Source organism: Zalophus californianus, chromosome 2 (assembly GCF_009762305.2).
Source record: "Zalophus californianus isolate mZalCal1 chromosome 2, mZalCal1.pri.v2, whole genome shotgun sequence".
Classification (NCBI taxonomy): domain Eukaryota; kingdom Metazoa; phylum Chordata; class Mammalia; order Carnivora; family Otariidae; genus Zalophus; species Zalophus californianus.
In genome coordinates, this window is record NC_045596.1 from 105,698,376 (window position 1) to 105,703,619 (window position 5,244).

A 5,244-nucleotide genomic window follows, 5' to 3' on the forward strand; every position below is an offset into this window, starting at 1 on the left:
AACTATCAAACTGTTTCCAAAGTAGCTGTACTATTTTGCACTCTCACCAACAAAGAATGAGAACGCCTATTGCTCCACATCCTGACCAGCATTTGGTGTTATGAATGCCCTGGATTTCAGCCATTATGATTGGTATCTCATTGTTGTTTTAATTTTCATTTCCCTGATGACATATGATATGGAGCATCATTTCATATGCTTATTTGTCATCTTTATGTCTTCTTTGCTAAGGTATTTGTTCAGAACTCTTGACCATTTTTTAATAGCATTGTCTGCATAGATGTTTATGAGAGATGTTGGTCTGTTGTTTTTATGGAATTTTTTGTCTGGTTTTGGTATTAGGGTGATGCTGGAAAGCATTTTCTCAGGCTTCTAAATTTTAAATATTTTCTTCTGAACATGTCTTCTGAATATCTATCTTCTGCAACTTTTTAAGCAAAACTATGGAAGACTTCTTCCAAGAAAGAATATATATTTTTCATATTTATATATGTTATATGTTTGTATATTTTCATTATATATTATATATTTATATTATATACTATATGTTTATATATTGTGTTTTCATATATTTATATATTATATATATTTATGTATATAAAACAAACCGTAACTATATGCAGTTTATAAGAAACTCACTTCAGATTTAAAAACACACATAGACTGAGAGGAATGGGTTGGAAACAGTAAGCAAAAGAGAACAGGGGTACTCTTTTCTTCCCTGGCTGCTTGAAGCTCGGCCGCTATCAGTAACTATCCAAACCAGGAAGTTCGTGACCAACTGACTACTTCAGCAGAAACAGATGGTCATTGATGTCCTTCACCCTGGGAAGGCAACAGTACCTAAGACAGAAATTCGGGAAAAACTAGCCAAAACATACAAGACCACACCAGATATCATATTTATATTTGGATTCAGAATCCATTTTGGTGGTGGCAAGACAACTGGCTTTGGCATAATTTATGATTCCTTGGAATATGCAAAGAAAAATTAACTCAAACACAGACTCACAAGACATGGCCTATATGAGAAGAAAAAGACATCAAGAAAACAGTAAAAGGAACGCAAGAACAGAATGAAGAAAGTCAGGGGGACTGCAAAAGCCAATGTTGGTGCTGGCAAAATGTGAGCTGGAGATTGGACAAGAGAAGGAGTAAAGATGCGGCAGTGGCTTCATCTGTGGTGATTGTGCAGATTTTTCATGAGAGGATTAATAAACTAAGAATGTTGAAAAAAAGAGAGAGCAGGGGTAGCTATATTTATATCAAACAAAAGAGACTAAATCAATATGGTCACAACAGACAAAGAAGGATATTATATAACGATAAAATGGTCAATTCATTAAGATGATATAACAACTGCAGATACATCTGCACCCAATATCAAAGCACCTAAAACATTAAATGGTAAATATTTTTAATATTAAAAATAAAGCAAATATATAAATATTGTGGCAATGGCATCTTGGTGTGGCAATGGTATGGGTGTATGTGTATGTCCAACCTCATCAAATCATATACATTAAATATGTGCAGCTTTTTTTGTGAATACAATGATACCTCAATAAAGCCACTTTTAAAAAAAGAAAACAAATGAGCAACAAAATGGGGACAAATCAAAAAACAGTGTTTAACTGTAGACAACAAACTGATGGTTACCAGAGGGGAGGTGAATGGGGGAGGATGGGTGAAATAAGTGAAGGGAATTAAGAGTATACCTACCATGATGAACACTGAGTATTATATAAAATTGCTGAATCACTGCACTGTACACCTGAAACTAATATAACACTGTATGTTAACTATACTGGAATTAAAATTTTTTAAATTAAAAAATAAGTTAAATGCCAATAGAAATAAAAGAAATATATCCAACACTCAATAAAGTAAAAATTCACAATGGTTGACATCCAATAAAAAATTAGTAGGCATGCCAAAATGCAGGACAATACAACCCATAATAGGAGAAAAAACAATCAACAGAAAACAAACCACTACTAATAAAGATACTGGAATTAGCAGACAATAACATTAAATAGTTACAACTTCATCCCATGTGTTCAAAAAGTTCAGTGGGGGGTGCCTGGGTAGCTCAGTTGATTAAGCATCTGCCTTAGGCTTAAGTCATGATCTCAAGGTCCTGGGATTGAGCCCCATGTCAGGTTCCCTGCTCAGTGGGAGTCTGCTTCTCCTCTGCCTCTCCCCCAGCTCACGCTCTCTCTCTCTCTCTCTCAAATAAATAAATGAAATCTTAAAAAAAAAGTTCAGTGGAGACATGGAAGTTATTTTTTAAGACAATGCAAATTGAGCTTTTAGAGATGCCAACCACAGAGTCTGAGATGAAAATACACTGAATGAGGTTAATTAAATATTAGATTTTGCCAAAGGAAAAAAAATAGTGAACTTCAAGACTTAGCAACAAAACTATGCAAACAAAACACAAGGGAAAAAAATCAAGTAAATAAATAAAACACAACATCAGGGAGCTGTGGGACAGCTTCAAGTAGCTTAATAGAAGTATACCTAGAGTCTCTATAAAGGCAGAGGACAGAAGACATATTTAAAGAAAGAATGGTTGATTTTTTCTAAATTTGAAGGAAAACAAACAAGCAAACTTGGCTTTGGAGCTGCAAATACATAATAGTCTTGCTCTAAGAGCTCACAGTCTAATAAGAGAAATGCACATTTAGAATAACCTCAATAAAACTGATATCTGTAATAAGTATAAGCAAGGAGGTAAGATTTCACAAAGAAGGTTACTGCTAAGTAGGAATTTTAAAGATAAACTGAAATTTGGCAGGAAAAGAAGTCATGGAGATAAGAGAATGGCCAAAGAGAGGACACTCCAATCAAAATAGGGGTATCAGCAAAAGCACTGAAATGAAAAGCTGCAAAGTGTCCAAGGAAGGGCAAGTTCAGCACTGTTGGAACATGGATAGTAAATATGGACAGTCATATGGAGAGGGGCAATGGATTGGAGTTAATCACTAGAGTAAAGATGAAGACTATGATGACTTCTGCATTCTCTGCTAAGGTGCTTATCCTGAAAGCCATGGGAAGCTATTTCCAGGTTTTAATAGGAAGGGTGGCATGGTTAATAAGATTTGCATTTTGAAAGGTTAGTATAAGCCACACATGGAGGTAGCGGGACAAGACAGAAGCTGCTACAAATGGTCAAAACTAGAGACAATGAATGTTTGGAACTAAGGCTGGACAATGGAGTGGTAGAAGAAAGGTGATGTTTCAGGACAGGTCCCTGTTGATATTCAGGAGTTAAAATCAGTAAGCATGGATTATTTGTTAATTGTGGGAGATAAAGAAGGAATCAAGAGAGACTTCCAAATGCCACATATGTACTACTTAGAAACATAAACTGCAGACCTTCTGTTTGTCTTCTAGGCTGAAGTTTCGTCCATTTTTTCCCTAATTGCCACTCCATCTGCTTTCTGCCTTCCAGATATGTGTTAAAATATTTTATTTGTTCAAGAAACACCTATCCACTCTTCTCATTGTGTTTATTTCATTATCATTACCCAATTCTCATTTTAACATTTGCATGGGAGGGAGATGTGTTCAAATGAATGGACTTCATCTGCCATCTTGAACTGATACACTTCATAGCAGGTAGTCAGGGAAAGTTAAATTGTGCCTAATCCAGGACTGAGCCGTGGTGAAGCCCATTTATTTAACGATGGAAAAATTATGTCTATTGCTTGGCAGATATTTAAGGGTGTATTTTATTCTTGGTTTTAAATTTCAGTAGTATAATCATCATGAGTATTACTGGTCAGATTAAGTACGAACATCTAGAAGTGGAATATTTCGTCCACATTTATTTTCTACCATTTATTTTGGTTTTATTTCTCTTCATTTAAGCAAGAACAGCAGCCTGTTCATTTCCACTTCAGTCCAATATCAATGTCCACTTCAGAACACATCTCCCTTCCTCACAACAAAGCCTTTGCTGAGCTCAGGGATCATGGCTAGTGACCACGTGGAATGGAAAGGACAAGAGAAGCAGCCAAAGGGACAAGAAACAGCTGGAAACCATTGAAGAAATATATAGAAATAAAAGCATGCAGAATAAAAGAATATGAGTAATGCTTAATATCCAGTGTCACAAAATATTTTGGAAGTTCTAAGTTGTCTTTTCCTGAGTAACAGCCTTAAATATCTATGTCCACTGTCTACTTTAAATCTTTCCTGGAGTGAGGACGTGTCATGCCTGATATGAACTAAGTCAATACAGAATAGCAGTCACCAGCAAAGACTAAAATCTTACTGTGCGAAGGACAAATGAAGGTTTCCTTTAACAACAGAATGGCTCTGACTTGATATTTTGTTGATTTAGTGCTTTGACTTTTGACATCCAGTTTGAGAACTCTAGTGCAGACCAGTTGGAAACCATAAGATCCATGAGTTCAGGGATTCTTGAAGGTCAATTGCTCTTCAAATTCCCCACTATTTTATGAAATTGCCTCTCCAATTTCTTTGTACCTCCAACAACAACAGAACTGTATTGGCCAAGACAGGGTAACTTCCTGTCAGATACCACCAAATGAAAATAATGGCACCACTAATATTCACATAGGAAAATATGAATTTTGCCTTCACGGAGAATATTACTGTTCCAAGCACATCAGAAACCACGTCTTGTTCCTAATCCTTACTACCAACCACCCTGAGTATCCTGCTGGCATCACAAGGCTTCCATCAATATACTAGTGGAACACAACATGTCAGGTTGGCCAAGAAGATAATGTTTTTCCACCAGATTTTCAGAGCCCCCACCTTAATGAGAAAAGAAAGGATGCTTCAAGATTCTAATATAACTTTGACTTGATTCAGTGACTCCTGAAGGAGAAAAAGGACTTCTGTGGATAGGATGAGAGTTTTGTACTGTAATTATTTTGACTGAAAGGAAAATAGCACCTGCTGAATTTGTTTCCACCCTCCAGTCATTATACCAAAATGTTTTTTTATTCATCCATGAAAAAAAAATATACCTCTCACAACCAAAATAACTGTAGAGAAAACAAATCCATATGCATGTGTGTGGCCTCTGTGAAAGGAATGTTGAGATTTTAAGGCTGTTGACTAAGACCTGTCTGTTAGCCAAGCCACCACCATCCCAACAGGTATAATTAGTGATAAGGATGCTTTGTCCATGATTCTCTAACTAATCATGTCAACTCATAGTCATTATAAAGATTCCAGAGTCTTTCTCTAAAAGAAATATAGCAT

At 35.9% G+C, this 5,244-nt stretch overlaps 1 pseudogene; it reads left to right on the plus strand.

The window, feature by feature from the left end:
• Positions 1-752: 752 nt before the first annotated feature.
• Positions 753-1,118, plus strand: LOC113925107 (annotated as a pseudogene).
• The last annotated feature ends 4,126 nt before the right edge of the window (positions 1,119-5,244 follow it).